Source organism: Rhinatrema bivittatum, chromosome 2 (genome assembly GCF_901001135.1).
Source record: "Rhinatrema bivittatum chromosome 2, aRhiBiv1.1, whole genome shotgun sequence".
Taxonomy (NCBI): domain Eukaryota; kingdom Metazoa; phylum Chordata; class Amphibia; order Gymnophiona; family Rhinatrematidae; genus Rhinatrema; species Rhinatrema bivittatum.
The window spans coordinates 374,531,126-374,558,243 of record NC_042616.1 but is presented as its reverse complement, the minus strand read 5'-3'; the positions used below and the strand labels follow the sequence as shown (position 1 = coordinate 374,558,243).

Sequence of the window (27,118 nt, the reverse complement as noted above, 5' to 3'; positions counted from 1 at the left end):
TTGCTTCCTTTTCCCCATTACAGCTGGAATGAAAAGTGGAGGCCGCTGCTGGCCGTGACCTGCAATTATGAGAGCAATTTTTAAATAACTTTGGAAATCACCTTCCCTGTGTATTCAGTTAGATCAGTAAGAACATAAGAAATTGCCATGCTGGGTCAGACCAAGGGTCCAAGAAGCCCAGCATCCTGTTTCCAACAGAGGCCAAACCAGGCCACAAGAACCTGGCAATTACCCAAACACTAAGAAGATCCCATGCTACTGATGCAATTAATAGCAGTGGCTATTCCCTAACAGGTCAATCCAGTAAAGTGCGGCCGCGTTTACCCCGCTCCTAACCCGCTTTCTACTCACTTTCCGGCCGCGTTAGCCCTTCCTGCGATCCACAATCCTCTTTAACCTACTCTTATCGCGTCCTTAAATCCCCAGGTAACCCCTTCCCCACGTGGCATGCATATTACATGTAAATGATCGAATTAGCTATTCCCTACCATCCAGTAACGCGCGCCCCGACTATCGCTTTTTTTACCCTGCCGTTTGCCGCGCGTTTAAACCTGCTAACTTATCACCTACCCTTACCCCTGCTGTTGCGATTCCGGGCCGCCCCCGGAATCGTCACTCACCGGCTCGCGGGCTGGCGCGGGCTCCGCGCTCCCCAGGGCTCCGGGGACACCGGAGACTGCAGGCCCGGCGTTTCTCCAGCTCGCCCGGGCCTGCAACTGCTTCTACTGCCGCTTCCCTGCCTCGTCGGTGCAGCCGGCGCCTCGCGGCGCTAAGCCCCGCCCCCTAGACGCGCGCGCGCGTCTTTCTCTGTTTTTTAAAGGGGCCAGCGCGGGAAACCTTGGGGACGCCCCTGGATGACGTCAGACGCCCCCAGGGTATTTAGCCCTGCAGCCAGATCCCAAACGTCGCCTTGCAACGAGGTTCCCAGGGTTGTTCCTGTCTTCAGTTGCTGCGTTCTGCTTGGTGTTCTTCCTTGGCTCCTGACTCGGATCGGCTGACGTCTCTCCTTGGTTTCGGACCCCGGACTGGCATTGGTATCTTCTGGCTTCTGACCTCGGACCGGCTTACGTTGACCCTCTGGCTTCTGACCTCGGACCGGCTTACGTTGACCTTCTGGCTTCTGACCTCGGACCGGCTTACGTTGACCCTCTGGCTTCTGACCTCGGACTGGCTGACGGCGATCCATTGGTTCCTGACTCTGGTTCGGCGAGCAACGACCCTTCGGCTCTCGACCTTGGATTACAGCTGACCAGGCCCCTGCGGGCCCTCCTAAGTCCCAGCGGCCGGGTTCCTACGGGCTCCTCCTGGGGGGACTCCGGCTTCCAGGGTGAATCTCCTAAGTCCCAGCGGCTGAACTCCTACGAGCTCCTCTCGGGGGAGGATCGGCTTCCAGGGCGAAGGTTTCCTCCTCACCGAGCCAGCGCCACCATCACCTCCATCCTCGCCGGAGCCCTTGGTCGCATAGGGCCTCCAGAGTCCCGTCTACGACCGGCCATCAGTCTGTCCCTGCCGCCTCCCGGTCGGGGTCGCTGCTTCTACCACCTACAGCAGCTCTTCCTAAGGCTCCGATCGGCCCAAGGGTCCACGAATCCAACAGATTGCAAGGCCATGGACCCGGCGGATCTTGCCGGTCTAAAGGCCATTCCCGGCATTGCCCAGAAGCTGCAGCAACAGCAGTCCTGCCTGGATACGCTGATGTCGGCCGTCCAACGCCTGGCGGATCGCGTAGATGGGGCCTCCGCAGCCCACTCCGCAGCCCACTCCGCAGCATCCACATCTATGGTCAACCCGACTTCCTCTGTCCCGGTGCAGATGCCAGCGCCCCCGAGGTACTCGGGGAATCCGAAGACATGTCGAGGGTTCCTCAACCATTGTTACATCCGGTTCGACCTCCTGCCTGCGCAATTCACCTCAGACCGGGCAAAAACGACTTACATTATTTCGCTTCTGGACGGGAAACCGTTGACTTGGGCTTCCTCCCTGTGGGAGCGCCAAGATTCCCGCTTAAATAACTTAGTTCAATTTGTCCAAGCATTCTGGAGGATCTTTGACGAACCGTCCCGGGCCTCCACAGCTGCCTCAGAGCTCCTCCAGCTGAAGCAGGGTAACCGTCCCCTTGAGGAATTTGCGATGGAATTCCAGACCCTGGCTACAGAGCTGGCCTGGGGCGAGGACAGTTTGCATGGGATCTTTCTGGAGGGTTTGTCCTCTCGGCTCCAGGATGAGCTTGCGGCACGAGATCTCCCAGACGACTTGCAGGAACTCATCGAACTCGCTGGACGTGTGGACCGGCGTATCCAGCGCCGCTTCCGAGAGCGAAGGCCCGCTCAGGGATCCTCCGTCCGGCGATCCACTCCGCCGCAAGCCCGGTCCTCTCCTCCTGCAGCCACAGCTCCAGCTACAGACTAACCCATGCAGTTGGGCCGTGGTCCCCTTTCCTCCGAGGAACGTCAACGCCGACGTGCCCAGGGACTGTGTCTATACTGTGGGGGTCAGGGGCACTTTTTGGCCCGCTGTACCGAGCGTCCGGGAAACGCCCGAACCTAGAGCTCAGCGGGGAGTTGACTCTAGGCAACATTTCACCTAGCTCCCCGTGTACCGTTCCGGTACGACTCTGCCTTCCGGAGGGAGGCTTTGATACCCTTGCCTTAATCGACTCTGGGTCCGGGGGGAACTTCGTCCTCCGGGAGCTAGTTGAACAGCTACAGCTCGAGGTCTGCTCGCAAGACCCGCCTGTGCGGGTTTCCTCCATTCAAGGGAGCCCACTTCCTGGTTTAATATCCACTCGCACCAGTTCTCTGAAGCTCCAGGTTGGAGCCCTCCACCAGGAGGAAATCTCGTTTCTTATTTTAGAAAAATCCATCCACCCGGTCATCCTGGGTCTACCCTGGCTTCGGCAACACTCTCCGGTAATTGATTGGGGTACCCTCCAGATTACCTCCTGGAGTCCTGCGTGCCGTCGGCATTGCCTTCCTGCACGTCCACTGCGACCTATCGCACTCTGCACAGCTCCGTTAATGGTACCTCCACAATACCATGCCTTTCAGGATGTCTTCTCGAAAGAAAAAGCAGAGCTTCTCCCGGAGCACCGACCCTTTGATTGCGCAATCAACTTGCTACCAGGAACCACTCCGCCCCGTGGGAGAGTCTACCCTCTGTCTCTGCCTGAGACCCAAGCTATGTCAGCCTATATTAAGGAAAACCTGGACCGGGGTTTCATCAGACCGTCCAAATCCCCGGCCGGGGCCGGGTTCTTCTTTGTAGGAAAGAAAGACGGGTCTCTCCGCCCCTGTATTGATTATCGGGGCTTGAATCAAATTACTCGCCGAGACCGTTACCCGTTGCCTCTGATTCCAGAGCTCCTGGATCGCCTCCAAGGGGCCCGTGTCTTCACCAAATTGGACCTCCGAGGCGCTTACAATCTCGTTCGTATACGCCCTGGGGATGAGTGGAAGACCGCTTTTAACACCAGAGACGGCCATTACGAGTACCTTGTTATGCCATTTGGGCTTTGTAACGCCCCAGCGGTGTTCCAAAACCTTATGAACGAGGTCCTCCGTGACTTCTTATACACTTCAGTGATCGTATATCTGGACGACGTATTAATATATTCCCAGGATCTCGAGACACATCAACAACACGTGCGGCAAGTCCTGCTGAAGCTAAGGGAGAACCACTTGTACGCTAAACTGGAGAAATGCCAGTTCGAACAGGAGTCCTTACCCTTCCTGGGATATATTGTCTCCTCGACGGGCTTCCGAATGGATCCGGACAAGGTGAGCGCCATCAAGGGGTGGCCACAACCATCAGGAATAAAAGCGCTTCAGCGGTTCTTAGGATTCGCCAATTTTTACCGCCACTTCATCCCGCATTACTCCAGCCTGGTAGCTCCCCTGACGGCCCTCACGCGGAAGGGTGCGGATGCACGAAACTGGTCCCCTGCTGCGACGCAGGCTTTCCAGGATCTCAAGGAGGCGTTTCTTCAAGACACTTGTCTTCGGCACCCTAACCCTCAACGCCAGTTTATAGTAGAGGTAGATGCTTCTGCTATCGCGGTAGGGGCAGTGCTACTCCAAACCTCTCCCACTGGCAAAACCTGGCCGTGCTCATACTTCTCCCGCAAGTTTTCACCGGCCGAAAGGAATTACGGGATTGGCGACAAGGAGCTGTTGGCCATAAAATTGGCGTTCGAGGAGTGGCATCAGTGGTTGGAGGGAGCCCAACATCCGATCATAGTATATACCGACCACAAGAACCTGCAGTACTTGTCTCATGCTCAGAGGCTCAATCCCAGACAGGCCCGCTGGTCCCTCTTTTTAGTCGGTTCGACTTCTCGCTTCGCTACCGACCCGCAGCCAAGAATGTACGGGCAGATGCTCTATCCCGCACCACCGAGGTTGATGATACCACGGAGACCCCTCAGTATATTTTGGACCCAGCCAAAGTCCTACTGGCAGCCACAACTTTAGGGTCCGAAGGTAGGACGGTGGTCCCAGTCCGTTCGCGGAGGAAGGTTCTGGCATGGGCCCACGACTCCCTGACGGCAGGCCATCCTGGGATTTCTCGAACCCTTGAATTGCTCACTGAGTTTTACTGGTGGCCACGTGTGAGGGAGGATGTCCGGCACTATGTTAACTCCTGTCCCACATGCGCTCAGCAAAACCCCCACCGGACGTCCGTGGGCCTACTCCACCCGCTCCCTATTCCCGCAGAACCATGGTCCCACCTCTCCACAGACTTTGTGGTGGACTTGCCTCGCTCTGAGGGGAAAACCGTAATTTGGGTCACTGTCGACCGCTTTTCTAAGATGGCACATTTCATCCCGCTGCCCAAGCTGCCCACGGCTCCTGAGCTGGCTGACCTATTCGTCCAGCATATTTTCCGGTTACATGGACTGCCCTCGCATATCGCGTCGGATCGCGGCCCTCAGTTTACGGCCAAGTACTGGCGGGCATTATGCAAGAAGTTTGGCATACAGTTGGATCTTACCACGGCTTTTCATCCCCAGGGCAACGGCCAAGTGGAGCGGACCAACCGGACACTGAAAACCTTCCTCCGAGCTTTTGTAGATGAGCTCCAAGACAACTGGGTCTCTCTCCTTCCCTGGGCGGAGTTTTCATACAACCGCCACAAGCACTCCGCTACAAGCCAGTCTCCCTTCCGGCTAGTTTATGGGAGGATCCCCAGACCTCCACTGCCGTTACCGGTACAGGTCTCTTCCCCCGCAGCACAACTAACAGCTAACCAGCTCCATCACCTTTGGATTGCCACGCAGGAGAAGCTTCGCAAAACAGCAGCCCGCTTCAAGGCGTATGCGGACCGGTCTCGGCGACCCGCCCCAGTATTCTTACCCGGGACGAGGGTATGGCTAAGCACGAAGCACATTCGATTGCGGACTCCCTCCATGAGGTTAGCACCCCGTTACATTGGACCTTTCCCGGTGGCAGAACGCGTAGGGGCGGTTTCTTACAGATTGCGGCTGCCCTCCTCGCTCAAAATCCATGATGTCTTCCACGTGTCCCTCCTCAAGCCGCTGGTGCTCTCTCATTTTCGGGCAGCTCCGCCTGTGCCCTCCAATGTTTCCTCGGATCCGGACGTCACCTACACGGTAAGGGAGGTCTTGGATGTCCGGTGCCGTCGCCACCGTTGGGAGTACCTACTGTCTTGGGAGGGTTATGGTCCTGAAGAGAACTCGTGGGAGCCCTCCGCCCACATACTCGACAAAGACCTCCTTCATCAGTTTCATTTGGCCCATCCGGATAAACCACGGCCCCCCGGGAGGGGGCGTAGGAGGGGGGGTACTGTTGCGATTCCGGGCCGCCCCCGGAATCGTCACTCACCGGCTCGCGGGCTGGCGCGGGCTCCGCGCTCCCCAGGGCTCCGGGGACACCGGAGACTGCAGGCCCGGCGTTTCTCCAGCTCGCCCGGGCCTGCAACTGCTTCTACTGCCGCTTCCCTGCCTCGTCGGTGCAGCCGGCGCCTCGCGGCGCTAAGCCCCGCCCCCTAGACGCGCGCGCGCGTCTTTCTCTGTTTTTTAAAGGGGCCAGCGCGGGAAACCTTGGGGACGCCCCTGGATGACGTCAGACGCCCCCAGGGTATTTAGCCCTGCAGCCAGATCCCAAACGTCGCCTTGCAACGAGGTTCCCAGGGTTGTTCCTGTCTTCAGTTGCTGTGTTCTGCTTGGTGTTCTTCCTTGGCTCCTGACTCGGATCGGCTGACGTCTCTCCTTGGTTTCGGACCCCGGACTGGCATTGGTATCTTCTGGCTTCTGACCTCGGACCGGCTTACGTTGACCCTCTGGCTTCTGACCTCGGACCGGCTTACGTTGACCTTCTGGCTTCTGACCTCGGACCGGCTTACGTTGACCCTCTGGCTTCTGACCTCGGACTGGCTGACGGCGATCCATTGGTTCCTGACTCTGGTTCGGCGAGCAACGACCCTTCGGCTCTCGACCTTGGATTACAGCTGACCAGGCCCCTGCGGACCCTCCTAAGTCCCAGCGGCCGGGTTCCTACGGGCTCCTCCTGGGGGGACTCCGGCTTCCAGGGTGAATCTCCTAAGTCCCAGCGGCTGAACTCCTACGAGCTCCTCTCGGGGGAGGATCGGCTTCCAGGGCGAAGGTTTCCTCCTCACCGAGCCAGCGCCACCATCACCTCCATCCTCGCCGGAGCCCTTGGTCGCATAGGGCCTCCAGAGTCCCGTCTACGACCGGCCATCAGTCTGTCCCTGCCGCCTCCCGGTCGGGGTCGCTGCTTCTACCACCTACAGCAGCTCTTCCTAAGGCTCCGATCGGCCCAAGGGTCCACGAATCCAACACCTGCGTTAGAGGCAGGGGTAAGGGTAGGCGGCAAACTTTCCCCCAGCCCCCGCTCACCTGCCCTGGCTGCGTCCATGGGTGCTGGTCTCCGGGGCAGCCCCAGTCCTCTCCCCTCCTCCCGAAGCAACAAAAGCGAAAAAAGAAAAAAGCGAAAAAAAAGTTGCAAGAGAGAGGACGGGCAATACTACGCTCGGGATTGCCAGTCCTGTCCCCCCTCCTCCCGAAGCAAGGCGTGAAAAGCAGCCTTGCTCCGGGAGGAGGGGAGAGAGGACTGGCAGTGTAAAGCGACGAAGCGACTTACTTTTTTTGCAGCCCCCCTCCGGAGACGGACATCGGCGAGGACAACCGCGGCTTCCCTGCCTCCAGCTGCCCGCGAATATGGATGCCTGCACGGGCGAAAGCGGCCCCTGTGCGTGCAATTGGGCCGCTCCAGGCGTGACGTCACGACGCCCAATTGCACGCACAGGGGCCGCTTTCGCCCGTGCAGGCATCCATCTTCGCTGGGAGGCAGGGGAGCCGCGATCCGTCTCCGCCGATGTCCGATGTCCATCTCCGGAGGGGGGGGGCTGCAAAAAAAGTAAGTCGATTCGTCACTTTACACTGCCAGTCCTCTCTCCCCTCCTCCCGGAGCAAGGCTGCTTTTCGCGCCTTGCTTCGGGAAGAGGGAGAGAGGACTGGCAATCCCGAGCGTAGGATTGCCCGTCCTCTCTCCCCTCTCCCTTGCTACTTTTTTTTTTTTTCGCTTTTTTTCCGCTTTCGTTGCTTGCTTCGGGAGGAGGGGAGAGAGGGCTGACAATCCCGAGCGTCGGAGAACCGTCCACTTCCTGGTACCTGTCATTTCAAATGTCATTTGAAATGACATTTGAAATGACAGATACCAGCGTGTCCATGAAGTGTTAGGCCCGCGCACCCATGTTACTGTATAGGCGCTGTATAGCGCTCTATACAGTAAAACGGGTTGCGCGGGCCTAATGCTTCACGGACGCTTCTTAGACGCAGCTTGCATTTGCAAGCTATTTACATACAGGATCGAGCGGTAGGTGAGCTGGACTGTGCGTGCGGCAACCGCGGGTGCGCTGGGCACTAACGCAGCTCTTCCTACCACTCGTTACTGGATTGACCTGTAAGTAAACTTGATTAATAGCCATTAATGGACTTCTCCTCCAAGAACTTATCCAAACCTTTTTTGAACCCAGTTACTAACCACATCCTCTGGCAACAAATTCCAGAGTTTTATTGTGCGCTGAGTGAAAAAGAATTTTCTCCGATTAGTCTTAAATGTGCTACTTGCTAACTTCATGAAATGCCCCCTAGTTCTTCTATGATTTGAAAGTGTAAATAACTGAGTCACATCTACTCGTTCAAGACCTTTCATGATCTTAAAGACCTCAATAATATCTCCCCTCAGCCGTCTCTTCTCCAAGCTGAACAGCCCTAACCTCTTCAGCCTTTCCTCATAGGAGAGCTGTTCCATCCCCTTTATCATTTTGGTTGCCCTTCTCTGTACCTTCTCCATTGCATCTATATCTTTTTTGAGATGTGGCGACCAGAATTGTACACAGTATTCAAGGTGCGGTCTCACCATGGAGCGATATAGAGGCATTATTACATTTATTTTTATTTATTTATTTAGGGTTTTTATATACCGACATTCTCGATATACATATCAAATCAGGTCGGTTTCCAGATAACAAAACTGTCGCCGGTAAAACTGTTCCGTTTTATTAACCATTCCCTTCCTAATAATTCCTAACATTCTGTTTGCTTTTTTTATATGATTTAATAGCACACATTATCAATGATTCTGGAGTGCATAGTATTATTTCTTATGTCATGGCATGCAAAAACCTTTTGAGAATGAAAAGGAATCCGTATTCCCAGAAAGGTTGGGAACCTCTGGCATAGGGCATTGCATAGCAGAATTTACAGCTATAAGAGATGCACAGTGGGGAGTGGGGAATTTGTGTGCGTATCTATTCAAAGTGGTAGCCTGGATGGGCTATTTCGCTCTTTATCTGCCATCATTCACTATGCTACTGTGCTACGGCTGAATTTAGGATACAATTTTCAAGTTTAGTCATGCTTTACTGCAAAGATATTGAAGGAAAATGAAACGTATGAAGGAAGGATATCAAGTGTATTAGAGACTAAAGCGTGCTTACTCTCCTGGATAAACTGAACAGCTATGCACATTATTGTTAGAAAAACAGTGACTAAAGAATAGACAGGATAACAGTGCACAAGTGTCTGACATGGGTTTAGCAATTGGACCCTTATTAACTTGCTCTGTAAATGAAAATTTTTCCTAAGCAAATTTGTTACGTTTATGATAAAAATTATACCATATTATTATTATCATCATTGTCATTTGTATAGCGCACACCAAATGTACACAGCACTGTACAGCGACAGCTAAGAGACAGTCTCTGCTCCTTGGAGCTTACTATAGGGAAGCCATGACTGGGAAAAATCTAACTTGGGTGGACTACAGGTGGGAATAATGGATGGAAGGGTTAACCAAGAAAATATGTGAGAATTGAGGCTCCTTCAGAGCTTTTTTGTTCTTTTGTGGTCTCATTAAACTGTGGTTCTGGTTTTCATAAGGACTGAATTTGTACACAGAGTTTTTACTTAACAGGCACAGATTTAGCTCCAGAGTTGGTTAACGTACATTTCACTTGAATGAGCCAGGTAGTACAAACTAGGGATGTGAATCATTTTTTAACGATTTAAATTATCTTCCGATAATTTTAAAATCGTCATTAATCGGTAAGGGACTCGATACAATAGGAATTCCCTCGATTTATCGTGAAAAATCGTTAAATCGAGTATGGGAATTATTTGGGGGGAGGGCGGGAAAACCAGCACACCAAAACAACCCCTAAACCCACCCCGACCCTTTAAAACCAATCCTTTACCCACACCCACCCTCCCGAACCCCCCCAAAATGTTAAATTACCTGGTGGTCCAGTGGGGGGGGGGGGGGGGGGTCCCGGCGCGATCTGCCCGTTCTCGGGCCATCGGCGCCATTTTGGCTACCACAGATAAAAATGGCGCCGATGGCCCGATAAAAAAAAAACCACCCCGACCCTTTACAAATTACCCCTTTGCTTCTCCCACCCTCCCGACCCCCCCAAAAACCTTTTACATGTACCTGGTGGTCTAGCGGGGGGTCCGGGAGCCATCCCTTCAATCATACCCTCGGTGCCGGTGCTGCTGGACTGGTTTCAAAATGGCGCCGATCACCTTTGCCCTCACTATGTCACAGGGAGCGACGGTCACTCCCTGTGACATAGTGAGGGCAAAGGCAATCGGCGCCCTGCTAGACCACCAGAAAGATGTAAAAGGTTTTTGGGGGGGTCGGGAGGGTGGGAGAAGCAAAGGGGTAATTTGTAAAGGGTCGGGGTGGGTTTTTTTTTTATCGGGCCATCGGCACCATTTTTATCAGTGGTAACCAAAATGGCGCCGATGGCCCGAGAGCGGGAGATTGCGCCGGGACACACACAACCCCCCCCCCCCACCACTGGACCACCAGGTAATTTAACATTTGGGGGGGGGGGGGGTTCAGGAGGGTGGGAGAGCAAAGGGGTCATTTGTAAAGGGTCGGGGTGGGGTTTTTTTTATCTGCTCAGGCCTCACTAAAAAATTAACGATGTGAATTGGAATCGGAACCAATTCCAATTCATATCTCTAACGATCCGATTTTTTTCTCCCTCCATCCGAACCTGATCGTTAAAACGATCGGGCACACGATTCACATCTTTAGTACAAACTGAAACTCATTAAGGTTATTCCCTAATTAAATTCAACGAAGACATTCTCTGCAATTACAGCAGTGGCATAGTCAGAACTGATCTTTTGGCAGAGCCTGAGGTTAACATGGGTGGGCATTAGGCACACAGGTGTGAGCTGTGCTAGTTATAGTTTTAATGGCAATCCCCTGCCACCATCACCACCCCCACCAGCAGTCTCTCTCTATTTTTCAATATAGCAGAAGTTGCTTACCTGTAACAGGTGTTCTCACAGGACAGCAGGATGTTAGTCCTCACATATGGTGACATCACAGGATGGAGCCCAATGACGGAACACTTTTGTCAAAGTTTCTAGAACTTTGACTGGCACCTACTGGGCATGCCCAGCATGGCACTAACCCTGCAACCAGCAGGGGTCCCCCTTCAGTCTTGTTTAAAAGCTATAGTAAGTGCCAAAAAATAAAATAAGAAAACGTAACGAACCCAACACCGCGGGGTGGCGGGTGGGTTTCGTGAGGACTAACATCCTGCTGCCCTGTGAGAACACCTGTTACAGGTAAGCAACTTCTGCTTTCTCACAGGACAAGCAGGATGGTAGTCCTCACTTTTGGGTGAGTACCGAGCTGAGAATGTCTTAAACTGCATCAAATGTACCCTAGATGTGCAATAGGCACAAGGAGTGGGGTGGAATTTGGTGGAGGGCATCCTGAACCCTAACGGGCAGGCGGAAAGGTGTTGGTACATCAAGTTGTAAATAGGTTGCACAAGACAGACTGGCCGAAGATGGAATCTTGTCTTCCAGCCTTGTTTAAACAATAATGGGCTGTAAAGGTGTGGAGAGAACTCCAGGTAGCAGCCCTACAAATGTAAGGAAGCGGCACAGAGCGTAGGTGCACTACTGAAGTTGCCATGGCCCTGACAGAGTGTGCTTTAACACGGTCTTGAAGTGGAATGCCTGCTTGCTGATAGCAAAAGGAAATGCAATCCGCTAACTAGGAGGAGAGAATCTGCTTACCCACAGGTTGACCCAATCTGATGGAAGCAAAGGAGACAAACAATTGAGTACTTTGCCTGTGGGCAGCTGTCCGGTCTAGGTAGAATGCTAAAGCCCGTTTACAGTCAAGGGTATGCAGAGCCTGTTCTCCTGGATTGGAATGGGGCCTGGGAAAGAAGGTGGGTAGTATAATGGATTGATCAATGTGAAACTCCGATACTACCTTAGGCAAAATCTTAGGGTGAGTGTGGCGGACTACCTGGTCGTGCAGAAGTGTAGTGTAAGGCGGATAGGTAACTAGAGCCTGTAACTCTGCGAGCGGATGTGATTACCAAAAGAAAATTCACTTTCCATGTGAGATAGCGAAGATCACAGGATTGGAGATGCTCGAATGGTGGTTTCATGAGCCGACCCAAAACCAGGTTGAGGTCCCAAGATGGGGCCAGAAGGCGAAGTGGAGGTTTAAGGTGGAGCAAGCCCTTCAGAAAACGTGTTACAAGGGGTTGTACTGAAATGGGAACATCCCCAACACCTTTATGGAAGGCAGCTTCCACACTGACATGCATCCTGATGGAAGAAGTTTTCAGACCTGATTCTGACAAGTGCCAGAGATAGTCTAGAAACTTCATGGTGGAACAGGTAAAATGATCAAAGGACAGTGAGAAACACCATGACTTAAACCTGTTCCATTGGTAATAATAAGATTTTCTCGTGGAAGGCTTTCGTGAAGCAATCAAGACACGGGAAACTGGCTCTGAAAGGTTGAGAGGCTGAAGAATTAACCTTTCAACATCCAGGCAGTCAGGGACAAGGCCTGAATGTTGGGGTGGCATAGGTACCCATCGTTCTGAGTGACCAGAAGGGGGTCCTTCCCCAGGGCAATGTGCCTGCAAATGGAGAGGTCCTCAAAAATCGGAAACCACACTTGGCGTGGCTAGTGAGGGGCTATCAGGATCATGCTTCCCTTGTCCTGACGTAACTTCATGAGAGTCTTTGAGAGAAGTGGAAGTGGAGGGAATACATATAGAAGACCAGTTGCCCATGAGAGAGAGAACGCATCTCTTGGAAGTGAATGTTGGCTGTGAGTGAGAGAGCAAAATTTCTCTACTTTGCGATTTTGAGATGAGGCAAAGAGGTCTATGTGAGGGTAACCCCAACGTTGGAATATTGAGTCTGCTACTGAGGGGTTGAGGGACCACTCGTGCGGCTGAAAGGTGCGACTCAGCATGTCTGCCAACACATTGTCCACTCCCAGCAAGTAGGTGCCCTTGAGGTATATCGAGTGGGAAAGGGCCTCCGTCCAAATCTGTGCAGCTTCCTGACACAGAAGGTAGGAGCCCATTCCTCCTTGTTTGTTGATGTACTACATGGCCACCTGGTTGTCTGTCTGAATCAGGATGACCTGGTTGGAAAGGTGATCCTGAAACACCCTGAGAGCATATCTGATTGCTCGTAGCTCCAGGAAATTGATTTGGTGTTTGGCTTCCTCTGGAGACCAGAACCCTTGAGTTTGTAGATTGGCAACTTGTGCTCCACAGCCGAGGTTGGAGGCATCAGTTGTAAGGGTGATTTGAGGAGCTGGAGCTTGGAATGAAAGGCCTTGGAGGAGATTGGCCTGATTTTTCCACCAAGCCAGAGATAGGCGAAGTGGGTTGGTGATGTGGACAATGGCTGACAGTGGTTGAGATGATTGTATCCACTGTGACCTAAGAGTCCACTGCATGACTCTCATGGCTAGATGAGCCATGGGAGTGACATGTACGGAGGACGCCATGTGTCCTAGCAGAACCAGAAACTGACTTGCAGTTGAGCGTTGTCTGGACTGCAGCTGATGGGCGAGAGAGGAGATAGTGAGAGCTCGTTCTCAAGGAAGAAATGCCTTTGCTTTGAAGGTGTCCAAGTCTGCTCCTATGAATGACAGGGTTTGTGATGGCACTAAGTTGGACTTTGGGTAATTGATGAGAAACCCTAGAGAGATCAGGGTATGCAAGGTGAGATGTAGAGGTGAAACGCAGTTTGCTGTGTGGAAGCCCTGATCAACCAATCGTCGAGGTAGGGGTAGACACGGACACCTTGAGTTCTGAGGAATGCTGCTACTACTATGAGGCACTTGGTGAAGACTCATGGTGCAGACGTCAGGCCGAATGGTAGCACTCGGTATTGATAGTGCTTTGGGCCTACGAGGAATCGCAGAAATATGCATGAGATGGAGTTATTGCAATGGGGGATGGAGTTATTGCAATGTGTGTATAAGCATCCTGGAGGTCTAGAGAGCAGAGCCAGTCTCCCCTTTGCACAAGGGGAAGGAGGGAAACCAAGGTTACCATCTTGAACTTTTCTCTTTGAAGGTACTTGTTTAAGGCATGAAAGTCTAGGATTGGGCGAATGCCACCTAACTTTTTTGGGATTAGAAAATACTGAGAATAGAATCCTAGGCCCTGTTGGGAGTAGGGGACTGGTTCTATTGCTCTGGACTGGAGGAGGAGGGAAACCTCCTGCTCCAGGAGTGGTGAGTGGTCGGATGTTCCCCACGTCAGCCGAGGTGGGGAGTCCAGTGGAACCAAGAGAAAGTTGAGATGATACCATAATCACTCAAGGTTAAGAACCCACTGGTCTGAGGTGATTGTGTGCCAGATGTTGCTCAAGTGGCACATTAGTGGAGGCTGCGTGCTGCTCTCTGGGAAAGTCAAAAAACAGATGCAGGACCTGGCTGAGGGGTTGTCTGTGGTTTTTGTTTGCGAGGCTGTCTAGACTGGCCTTTCTGGTAAGGCTTAGCAGAGCAACCTTTGGACGGTGGAAGATAAGATTTCTTTTGGCAGTAGAATGTTTGCTTAGCAGGATATTCAGAAGGCAACAAGGAGAGTTGGTGAAGAGTCTTATGGTGATCTTTGAGTTGTGCCACTGCTTGTTGTATCTGTTCACCAAAAAGATTATCACCAGTGCAAGGCAGGTCTGATAGTCTGTCTTGTACCTCAGAACGAAGGTCTGAAGATTTTAGCCAGGCCCACCTCCTCACAGAAATAGCTGTTGCTGACACTCTGGAAGCGGTGTCAAAAATGTCATATGCTGATCTTATTTCATGTTTGCCCACTTCCAACCCCTTTTGAGCCAGGCAAGTAATTGCTCTTGAAATTGCTGAGGGAGAGACTCAGCAAAGTCTTGCATTTGTTTAAAGAGGACCCTATTGTACTGGGTCATATAAAGTTGGTAAGAGGCAATGCGGGATATAAGCATTGACCCGTGAAAGACACGCCGAAGCATTGACCTATAGAGTCCAGGAACATTTGCTCCTTCCTGGGAGGGAAAGAGAAGTGAGGCTTGGAGCGTCGGGCCTTCTTTTGGGCTGACTCAACAACCACTGAATGGTGATCCAATTGTTTTTTTTGGAAACCTGGAGTCAACTGGACCAGGTATGTGGTATCTGCTTTTTGGTTAACTGGTGCCACCGAACCAGGATGCTCCCAATTCCTCTTCAGAAGATCCACGAGGACATCATGGATAGGGATAGAGGTGATTTCTTTCAGAGCATCTAGAAATTGCAGAAGTTCCATCATCTGGTGCCTATCGTCTTGTTCTGTCTGAAGCTGGAAAGGAACTAGTTTAGATGTTTCTTTCACAAAATTGGTGAAGGAGAAGTCCTCTGGGGAGAACGTATCCTACTTTCGGTAGGAGAGGGTGGTGATGGTAAATCATCGGTGTCCTGGGAGGAGTCATCGGAGCAGGTATCAGAGGTCTAATCACCAGCACCCCTAGGATCCTCTGAGGGATAGAATGTTGGTATCCCTGAAGGTCCAGGTCTGGGCATCGAAGGCATCAAGGGAGTCACCAGTGGTATCGATAGCGGCACCGAGGGCATTGATGGACGGATCGGCGGCACCAATGGCAGCAAAGATGGAATCAGTGACAGCGATGGCTGGGGCATCAGTAGGACTCCCGATGGAGGGAGTAATGATGTTTCTCCTTCTTCTGCTGATGAAAGAGGGATTGGAGAGGAGGGCACCGGGTTCATCGGTGCCCCCGGATCCATCAGTGGAAAGGCGGCGATCAGTGCTTCCATCCTCGATAGTAGCGGCTGGAGCACTATAGGAATTGGATTGGTAGCTGGTTCAGGAATTGGCACCGGCATTGGAGGCATCTTGAAGCCTTGCATCGCTCTGCCGATGGCCACCTGGATCATTTGATCCAACTCCTCTCAGAAACCTGGAGCATGAAGCCCCAATGCCAGAGGAGGAGGCGGAGGCATAGCCAGAGGGACCACCGTTGGAGGTGGAATCGCGGCTCCTATCACCGGTCCTGGTGAAGGTTGCCTCAGTGACCCAGAGCCAGATAGGGATGGTGCCTTTTCTGGACAGGTTTTCTTCGGCGGTGGCTCAGATGATGGCGACATCGAGGATTTGCCTGCGTTGACGGTCTGAGACCTATGGTGTCGATGTCGATGCTTTTCTCGACAGTCTCCCCGGTCCTATTCCAGAGGAGGAACAGAGGACGTCGATGGCCGTGAAATCACTGATGCCGGACTGACACAGGTCAGTGCCAGATACTGGCGCGACGTAGGCGGAGTCGGTTCAGACAACGTCGAGGCTATGGAAAGCATCGGAATTTGTGCCCGAAAGAGAAGTTCTATTTTCTCCATTCTGGCCTTGCGACCTTTTGGTGTCATAGGGGCACATTTGGTGCAAGTAAGGACATCATGTTCACTCCCGAGACATATTACATAGACCTTGTGAGGGTCAGTAATGGACATTGTGCAAGTGCAGTCGGGGCATCGACGGAACCCCGATTCCATGGTCTCTGAAAAGATTTAGCCGCGGTGCGGTTGATGGCCAGCAGGCCGCGAGGGCTGAACTCGACAGAAATCGACCGGAATCAGGTAAAACACTTACCAGACCACCGCGGAAGCAAAAATTGAATAGGGGGACCCCTGTGGGGTAGTAAATTATGAAGTAATTCCATGAGGAAATTTACTGTCAGGAACCTCTGTAGAGCTCCTTAACCCACGTGGCTACTGCTGCACGGAAAAAAGAAGACTGAAGGGGACCCCTGCTGGTTGCAGGATTAGTGCCATCCTGGGCATGTCCAGTAGGTACCAGTCAAAGTTCTAGAAACTTTGACAAAAGTGTTCCATGATTGGGCTCCATCCTGTGATGTCACCCATATGTGAGGACTACCATCCTGCTTGTCCTGTGAGAACCTTCCTTCCACGATGAGAGCAAGAGTGACACATACAGTAGTGGGGAGAAGGGCACTAAGAGAGGCTACTGGGGACAAGGTGAGGCATGGGGAGGATACTCATAGCCCATGCCCCACCCTGTCCCATGTTGCTTCTCTCTCTCTCAACCCCCTTGTCCCCAGTAGTCTGTCTCTCTCTCTGTAGTTTCAGTCCCCAGCCTCTGTCCCCTGCAGTCTCTCTCTGATCTTCCACCCTCTCCCCAGTAGTCTTTTAGTCTCCCTCTCAAATCATCACAAACTCACCTTGTCTCTAGCAATCATTCTAACAAATAATCTCCCTTCCTGCTTCTCTCTTAACCAAACATGCTGCCAAGTTCTCCCAGAGGCATTGCTAGTTAGTTAAAAGACTTGCGAGATCATCCTTAAGTGTTTTTATATGCATTAAAAATGTCAAAAAATATTTAGAAGCTGAGTGACATTAAGCCTTTGACCTTATTATTCTGCTAGCACTATTTAAAAATATCAATCATCTAAATTATAGATACAGTTTTGCGTGCTACTATGAAGGTCTTTTCTAACACGTGATTTGTTTTAAGACTCGCAGGTTTTTAGTGGAATTTCTCTTTTTTTCTTGTTTATCTTCAATTCCATTTTGGAGGGGGTTTTTTTCATACATAAGTACATATAATTGGACATTATGCTTTTAAATATAAAACTTCAAATGAATATTCAAATTCTGGAGTTGCTTCAGTAACAGGAACACCAACTGCCTCCGCTGCCAGGCACTCAACACAAATCCCTGCAAAAAAAAGTCACTCAGGACCTACAGATCAACTCTACTACACCATAATAATCCTAACTCCCATAACTCACATGCAAGGTCCATCTTGTTTTACTCTGTCACTTATAAAGGTGAATATGAACCTCTGAAATTAAATTAAAATTACCTATGAAAAGACAGCACCGCAAATATTGCAAAAGGTCCAGAACACAATATATCTCCTATTGGGAAAACAGAATATGCCAGACTGCTACAGATCCCTACACAGGAACTATATGCTAGCAGAATCCCTCACCTTGGTAAAACGCAGAATAAGGTACCATAAATTAGAAATAGAAATATGCAGACCAAATTTAAACTGGAAATCACCAGGCTCATAGGCAGTGCAACACTGGAGAAACAGAAACAGAAAAGCATTTCTTTCTGTACTGTAGAAAATAAAGATATCAGAGTTGCACAATCCCAAATTTGATATTTTCCTATTGATAAATTGAAAATAAAATGCTTTTTTTTACCGCTCTTGTCTGTTCTAAACATTATAGAACCAGAAACCGAAAAGCATTTCCCCTGTTTTTCACCCATTCCCAGTCCCACCTTTGGTAGTCACCCCTTCCTCAGTCCTCATTTACATTCTTTTGCCTCTCGTCCCCTCACTAACTCCCAGCTCTTTCCCTGTTAGTAACCCTCCTAGCCTATCTAACATATCTCTACTCATTTCCCCCAAACAATTGCCAAATCACCAGTTTCCTCAAACCTTATTCAGTCTCCAAGTCCTTGCTTTCTCTCCAAATCTTGCATCCCTGCCACTCTTCCCATCAGTCATCCAATCTTATCTCACTCTCCCTCCAATCCACACTTAATCCAGGTTTCCCTTCTCCCACCACACCCACCCAATTCCCAGTTAATACCTTCCACCTAGCCAGCCAATACCTGAGTACTCACTTCCTTTCCCCCATCCCCAATAACCCCTGGAGGCTCCACTTCTCTCCTCCCCAAATTCCTGAGACCCCAATATCCTCTGAATATTCCATTCCTCCTCCCCTCAAATCTCTAAACGACTACGTCCATCCCTCTTCCCCCAACCCCAGAGTCTCCATTTTTCCCTGGTCCCTATTTATCTCCCTACCTCCTGGAGCTTACACCTGGTATTTCTTCTCACATATTCCTTCTGTAATCCTGTGTCAGGACTCCATACACAACGCTACAACTCTTCTAGCAGTTGGCACCACTCCTCACCCTTGTGGTTCAATGATGCTTTGTTTAACCATGCAGTGCTCTGTATCTAGAGAGCGCCACATGATTCAAACTAAAAATTATAGAACCGCAGGGGAGGAGAGGCGGGACGCTGACTACTAAAGGAGCTGCAGCATTAGTGCATTGAGACCCAGCACAGAATTAAAGGATGGGGAGGGGCTGCTCTCAGGATCTATTGTTGTTCCATATCTTGCCTCCTCTTCAGCAAGACCCTGCGCCCTGATTGCCTCAGACTAGTGTATGCAGCATCACTCCCAAGTCCCAGGCTAGGTCCTGCCCACATGATCTGCTGCTAGGAATGCTCCTCCTCTCAGGCTCACTGCCCAGGTGATCTGCTTCTAGGAATGCTCCACCCACTGACTCCTCTCAGGCTCACTGCCCAGGTGATCTGCTGCCAGGAATAATCCTCCCACTGACTCCTCTCAGGTTCACTGCCCAGGTGATCTGCTGCTAGGAATGCTCCTCCCACTGACTCCTCTCAGGCAGCAAGCCAGCATGCCTCAAGAGCCTTATCACTGCCGCCAATCCTTCTGCTAATCTTGTTGATTGCGGCTGCTCTGAGCCAATTGATTTCTGATCCACAGCCTGGTAAGTTTCCTATGTTTATTTTTTTTTTTTTTACTTCCATTGGGTGTCAAACTGCTGCTGGCTATTTCCTATTGGCCTCCAGCACTTGCAAAATAACATGGGTGGGCCCTAATGAAAAGTGAGTAGGCAATGGCCCACCCAGGCCCGCCCGTAGCTACGCCACTGAATTAGAGTCTTTAGTTTCTTTGATAGTCTGCTTTAAACTGTGCTTCAAGCATGTTGATAGAGATGTTGTTTGAAGGAGCAATATTTGGTAGATTGCTGCAAACATCAGCTTGTCTATGTCCTGTCTCTAGTCTGTGCTTCCTCTTTTGGTCAGATCCTAGGATTTTGGCCTAACATATTTATTTCCTAAAATTTTATACTTTTTTAAATAAAAGGTTTTTATGTTTTGTAATGGTTAAGTCTTTGTTTAAAAAAATTCTCCTTTCAGGCCTACATTTTGGCAGTTAATGCTTTATTTGTGTTTTCATGTGTGGGTGCAATATCCATATGCAAAATGCAAAAATGCATAAATTCAGATTAATAAATGGCGGCAGTGACTAAGTAGAAGTTCTCAAAATCTGCAATTAAACAAACTTCTTAAAAAATGAAATAAATGCCACAAAAGGTCAGTGAAACAAATGATTTCTTGAACTGACAACTATGCTGTATGGGCAAATGTGACCCTATAAATTGAAATTCCATAGAGAAATTAAATTCATAGATAAGACTTGGTAGCTGCATGGTGGAGAATATCATCTAATTGACTTAATTTGTATTTTATTTTGGCACGTATATACTCATGTACATCTAATTATTTAGAAGTACAAATCCCTGCCCCAAGGAGCTTAAAATCTAAAATGGCAACTTTCAAAAAAGCATGTGTGCGCATATTTGCAAACATATGTTTGCCTGCGCCCAGGTAGGCGCCCATTTTATAAGATACTTGGGCATATTTGCACATGTTATAAAATAGCCTAGCCGTGTGAACATGTGCGCCAAATTTTAAGTGGGTGCATGCATGTGCGAACAAATCCTGCTTCTAACGTGTAAATCAGGGATTTCAAAAAAGGCATGGGCCAACGTCATTCCCAGTTTTACCAGCTCATCCCCAGTTCACCCAGTTAAGAGTTAGGTCCTCCAACTCCCTCGGATTTGATAGCCTTCACTCCCCCCAGCTAGCCCCGACCCTTAAAACCTCAAAGATCTGTCTAGCTTTCTTTCAATTTTAACTTACACGGCATCCATAGCAGAAGTAAAGTCACGCAGAGGGGCCTCAGCATGCACTAGTTTGTGTCACTATTTACGCACACATTTTAGGTTCACGCACATGCCACGCCCAGACCACACCTACTCCCCTTTTTGAAAACTTTTGAGATGTGCGCGCTGCAGGAGACACGTGCATATATTGGTGGCTTTAAAAATTTGCTCAGTGCACGCGAGCCGAAGTTCATCATGCAACCCCTAATTAATAAGCGCGTCGAGCTTTTAAAATTCACCTCTATGTAGGTACCTGAGCGATGGTGGCTTTGCCAAGGATATAAGGAGTATCAGTGGAAGAGGTTTCCCGAATCCTAGTCCCTTGCTGTAACCACAAGGCCAATGCCTCTCCCATCTGTATTAATGTGCCATTACACATTCTTTAATGTGAAATCTTTGCTACTTTTCGTGTCCATCACTTTAAGTATTCTTTCATAGGATGAGGTGAGCAAATTGTCATATATAAAATTATCTTAGTTACTGGCCAACCATGAAACAGAAAAGTATACAATTTTTCCTAGAAAAGAATTTTAAAAAATGGTCAACAAATCATTCAAATTCTGCTATCACTACTGAAATCCAAGGATGGATAGGAGCTGCTGGATCTATTGAGTGACCAACATAATATTCAGAAGAAGGAAAAATATACTGGACAAACACAACTGTGCAGATTCTAATCATTATTATAGGGGATTGTGTCAGGATGCATAGCAATACATGATATTTCCTATATAGTTGTGTTTCAGCACTTCTCCCCAAGTAAACTTCCTTTTTCCTTTCCTAAGACTGCTACCAGTTGTCAGTGCTGGGATACAGAGAAGTATGTTAAAGCACGTATGCATAAAGATAAACCAACTCAACACATATCTTTAACACACATCTGGAAAATGTAGCTGGCAGGATGTATTTTTCAATGTAGTAATCATAAACAAATGGTGGTATATGTGAAATTGTTTGTTCTACATTGCCATCTGCTGGAGAAAAGGGTAATTAATTGTTGCCTGAATACAATGATACTAATTGTTTGGAAGTTTCTTTTTATTTCTAAAAATAAATGTTCATGTTACTAAGTAGCAATACAGCCACTGGAATCAATTCACCTAGATTATATTTTCATAACAATAAAATGGAGAGAACACGTTTGCTTCCCTATAAACAGCAGGATGAATTAGCCATTATATGTGGGTGATGAAATCTGACAGTTCCAATACAGATCCAGATCTCATGCATGTGGGTTCCTGCAAAAATCCTGAATCATGAGCCCCTCCATCTCACCCAGAGCTTAAGCTTTAGCTAGGTAGTCGCCACTCCAGTGAGGAGGGAGGTTATTAGGGATGTGCAGAAGGAACAAAAATTAGTTTCGATTCGTTTTTCATTTCGTCAGGACCCAAATGCGTTTCATAGGGGAAAAAACCAATTCGTTTATTAGTTTTATTCGTTTTTCATTTTCCCATTAAAGTCAAAGGGGGAAGTATGTCCAGCCAATTTTTGGCTGCAGAACTGGGGTTTTCTTATCAATTCTGATGAAACTTCTGGGAAGCAATCATCAGAAAGAGAAAAGAGCACCAAGGTACTTAGACTCTGGCAAAGTGGCACTAAAGTGGCATGAATAGCCTAAGGCACTGTAAAGGGGCAAAGGGGTACCCGGAGTGGCAAGAGTGCTTTAACAGAGGTGCAAAGCAGCAGCAAGAAAAACACACCACAGCTTCAAAAGAGAGCACCGATAACAGTTGCATGAACCCTCGAAGGCAGCACGACAGGCAAAGTGGCAAGAAAAGTGGCATTGACATCCTATAGCACAATGAAGAGGGAAAATAGCAAGCAGAAAGTGTGTCAGGAAAAACCACAAGGTGCCGATAAAGGGAAAAAGCAGCAGAAGGATTAGCACCAACACACTGAGGAACCATGATAGTGGCAAGAACACCACAAGGAGTAGAGTGAGTCGTCTCGTGTACGGCAGCAAGGCAGAGTGGCAGAAAGTTGATAGGGGCAAGACAGGCTGGCAGAGCTGAGGTAGACAGGTCCTTGTGATTTTGATAGGGGCAAGACAGGCTGGCCCCAGGGAGAGTTGCCTTTCCTTTGTGCAGGAAAGGGCTCCCTAGAATGGGTTCGCCCCTAGAGTGGAGTGGTTCCATTGGCATCTAGTGAGCTCTTGCTGGTCTTTTAAAATCTGGTGGATGTAGCAGATATACAAACGAGAATTTTGAAGGCCGAGGCGGAGGAGGTTTCCATGTGAACAGCGGTTTAACACGGATCAGCGGATGTTAAGAGATAGGCTACACCCGGGGAGAGTTCCCTTTCCTTTGTGCAGGAAAGCACTCCCTGGAATGGGTTGGCCCCTAGATTGGAGCATGAGCCTTCAAAGTGTGGCGATGTGGAAGAGATTTCCATGTGAACAGCGGTTCTGGTTCAACATGGGTCAACGGGTACTAAGAGATATGCTGGCTGCACCCGGAGAGAGTTCCCTTTCCTTTGCGCAGGAAAGGGCTCCCTAGATTAGGTTGGCCCCAAAAGTGTGGTGGTTCCGTTGGCCTCTAGTTAATACCCAGAAGCTATTAACTGCTTATGCACTTCAGCTGATGACAAAGGAACTTGAAGAGCTCTCAGAAATAAGAAAACTGCTACTCAAGTCCAAATCTACAATATCGACCTATGTTGACTATGTACCCTACACAGTGCCTCTGTAAAATATGGGAACACAAAGGATGAACTAGAGGGTGACTACCACCAGTTTTCTATAGTACTAGAAACATTAATGTTGGCACCTAAGAAAGATTTAGGGAAAATGGCCCATATTATGAAGGTCATGAAAACTATTGAGCATATGAAATATGCAAGCTCCACACAAACATCTTAAGTCACCTTTTTATGTTCTTACATTCCAAATGTTGCAAAACAGGAAAAAGAATATTCTGTAAAGAAGTGATGCACAAATACATGAAACTGAAATTAGAAATACTAGAACTAAACTCAGACAGACACAGAGTTTGAGGTCAGGCCCTTGTAGTGACGAAAGGGCTGGACAGTGGACACTGCAGACAGGCACAGCATTTGAGGTCAGGCCCTTGTCATGTCATAAGAGCTGGACAGTAGACACTGCAGACAGGCACAGCGTTGGAGATCAGGCCCTTGTCATGTCATAAGGGCTGGACAGCAGACACTGCAGACAGGCACAGCGTTTGAGGTCAGGCCCTTGTAGTGACATAAGGGCTGGACGGGCAGGCACAGTGATTGAGGTCAGGCCCTTGCAGTGACGTAAGGCCTGGACAGTGGACAGACAGGCACAGTGGTTGAGTTCAGGTACATGTGCTGATATTATCTGGAGCATATGAGGCAGTTGAAGCTGCTGCAAGGATTTAAATTGCTTTTATTTATCTTGCCATTCACGGGGAAAATTTGGAAACCCAAGCAAAGGTTTATTTTCTAAAACACTAGCATTTCCATCAACTCTGGTGCCAGCCTTGAGTGGTGAGGGCTCATGATATCCCCTGTCATTGAAAATACATGTTCACTGGGCACACTGGTTGATGAACATGACAGATATCGCTGAGCCACTTTGGCTAGGTGTGGCCAGAGAGTGGACTTATCTGCCCAATATGCCAGCGGATCTGTCTGCATGTCCTCTGTGGGCTCTGTGAGATACCGAGTCACTGACATTTGTGCTGATGTCTCCTTTGCTTGGGTGGGCTGAGAGTCCTTCTTGCCAGCTGCTTTCGCTCTAGCCCTTTCCAGAACAGATGCTTTTTTAGGGGCAACATGGCTTTGGTGTACTGAAGTGGAGGTGGAAGTACTAGCTGTCGCTGACAAAGTGCTTGGGCTTGCACTACTCTCTGAGGTGCCCGTTGTTTCCTCCTCTGCTTCATGCCTAATCTGTCACTGCCTATGGCGCTCCTGTTCACAGACTTTTACTAACAGCAGGTCCTTCACAAATGTGAAACGATCGGACTGTAGGGTGAGTTTCCCTTTCACATGGAGATCACAGACTTGGTGAGCATGTATGTGTGATCTTTTGTTAAAGGTCTTAATCTCTCTTGTACCTGCTTCTGCAAAATGTCCAGACAATGCAGCCCCTCTGCTGTCATTCCCTCTTCCTGTTTAAAGCCCTTCAAATTTTCCACTAGAAAATTAACTATAGGGATGACGTCAGCCAAGGTGGCACTTCTGGAACTCAGCTCCTCCGTGGCATCCTTGAAGTGCTGCAGGATTTTTACCAGCTGACTCAAGACTAACCAATCATGATGCCCTAGAGGACAATGCACACCTTTGTCCTTTGCCGCAGAAAGTTCATGAAGGGGTGTCTGCTGCTCCACCAACCTCTGTAGCATCATAAAGGTGGAATTCCACAAGGTGGCAATGTCTTGAATGAGATGCTTGTGAGGCATCTCCAAATCAGTCTGCTTTTGTCGGTTAACCTGCCCCGCCTTCACACTTCTGTGGAAGTGCGCTGCTATGTTCGTGCACTTGTATATTAAGTCCTGCAGGTATTCATTCTCTTGGTGCTTGGACTCCAACCCCAGAGCTGACTTCACTACCAGGTGCAAAGTGTGTGCAAAACATCGGATGTTCTGAAAGCGCCCGTCGCATATTGCCTTTACCATGTTTCCACCATTGTCTGTGACAAAGAACCCTGCTGGAAGATTCCTGTCTCGCTGGTGTAGCTGCCAGTCCGCCAGCATCTGTCTGATGCATGCTAGAATATTGGCTGAGGTATGGGCCTCACCCGTCAGGTGGGTTGCAGTAAAGCCCACCTCCACCCTGATACTTGTTCACTAATGAAGCTGCTGCCTGTCCCTGCCTCAGCCAGGTTCCACCAGTTTGCTCTCAGGAAGAGGTAAAAGAGTATGCAGCATTCATGGTGGTCCAGATATCGCAGGTGAAATGCACACTCCCCTCTGCCTTAGCTAGCAGTGCTCGGATGTGACTGCGGCACTGGTTGTACAGGCTGGGGATGATAGAGATGTGTATCATGTGATCGATCGTCTTAACGATCGATTTCGGCTGGGGGGGGAGGGAATCGGATCGTCGCGGTTTTGTTTTTTAAAATATCGTAAATCGTAAATCGGGGGAGGGCGGGAAAACTGGCACACTAAAACATCCCTAAAACCCACCCCGACCCTTTAAAATAAATCCCCCACCCTCCCGAACCCCCCCAAAATGTCTTAAATTACCTGGGGTCCAGTGGGGGGGTCCCGTTGTGATCTTCCACTCTCGGGCCACGAGTGCGTTGATAGAAAATGGCGCCGGCGCCATTTTTGTTCCTGTCCCCGACGTCACGAGCGTAGAAGATCACTCCCGGACCCCCGCTGGACCACCAGGGACTTTTGGCCAGCTTGGGGGGCCTCCTGACCCCCACAAGACTTGCCAAAAGTCCAGCGGGGGTCCAGGAACGACCTCCTGCACTCGAATCGTGTTGCCGTAATGAAAAATGGCGCCGGCCGTACGGCAATATGGCCATATGGCCGGCGCCATTTTTCATTACGGCAACACGACTTCATGTTCATGTTATGATCACTATTGCCAAGTGGCCCCACCACCGTTACCTCTGTCACCAAATCCTGCGTTCCACTAAGAATTAAATCTAAAATAGCTCCCTCTCTTGTTGGTTCCTGAACCAATTGCTCCATGAAGCAGTCATTAATTAAATCTAGGAACTTTATATCTCAAGCAAGTCCTGATGTTACATTTACCCAGTCAATGTTGGGGTAATTAAAATCTGTGATATACTACTCACACAAGGGAGTCAGCGGTTAACCACAACACAGAATCAAATAACCAAAAATGTGGAACCCAAATCAAAAGTTCAATTGATAGCCTATGAAGGTGTCAGCAAGCCTTGACGTTATATGTCACTTTCAAGTAGACACTAACCGGTCTTATCAATCATCCACCTTCATCATCTCTTTAAGGCAACAAAATATTTTTTATTTTTTATTTTTCTTTTTTCAATGAGTTAAAACAGTCCTCCATTCATGTAAGCAAGAATGACTCTTTCATATATAATTGTTAGAATTGCCCTACAGTGGCCGGTGTTTTGCTGGGTAAGCTTCCTCAGGGGCATATAGAAATGATTCTAGCAAGAGCCACATATCTTCTTAGACGGGACCAGACGTCTCAACCAAAGATGGTTGAGACGTCTGGTCCCGTCTAAGAAGATATGTGGCTCTTGCTAGAAAAAATATTTTGTTGCATTAAAGAGATGATGAAGGTGGATGATTGATAAGACCGGTTAGTGTCTACTTGAAAGTGACATATAACGTCAAGGCTTGCTGACACTTTCATAGGCTATCAATTGAACTTTTGATTTGGGTTCCACATTTTTGGTTATTTGGTAATTAAAATCTCCCATTATTGCACTGCCAAATTGGTTAGCTTCCCTGATTTCTCTTAGCATTTCATCATCTGTCTGACCATTTTGTCCAGGTGGATAGTAGTATATTCCTATCATTATACTCTTGCCCAACACACATGGGATTTCTACCCATATAGATTCTACTGAGCATTTAGTCTCTTGTATGATATTT

General features: G+C 49.3%; 1 protein-coding gene across 1 annotated transcript in view; it reads right to left on the bottom strand.

Moving 5' to 3' along the window:
• LOC115083294 (dynein heavy chain 5, axonemal-like) overlaps positions 1-27,118 on the bottom strand; it is a 1,259,434-nt gene that overhangs the window by 782,643 nt on the left and 449,673 nt on the right. The gene's annotated exons all lie outside the window — the stretch shown is intronic.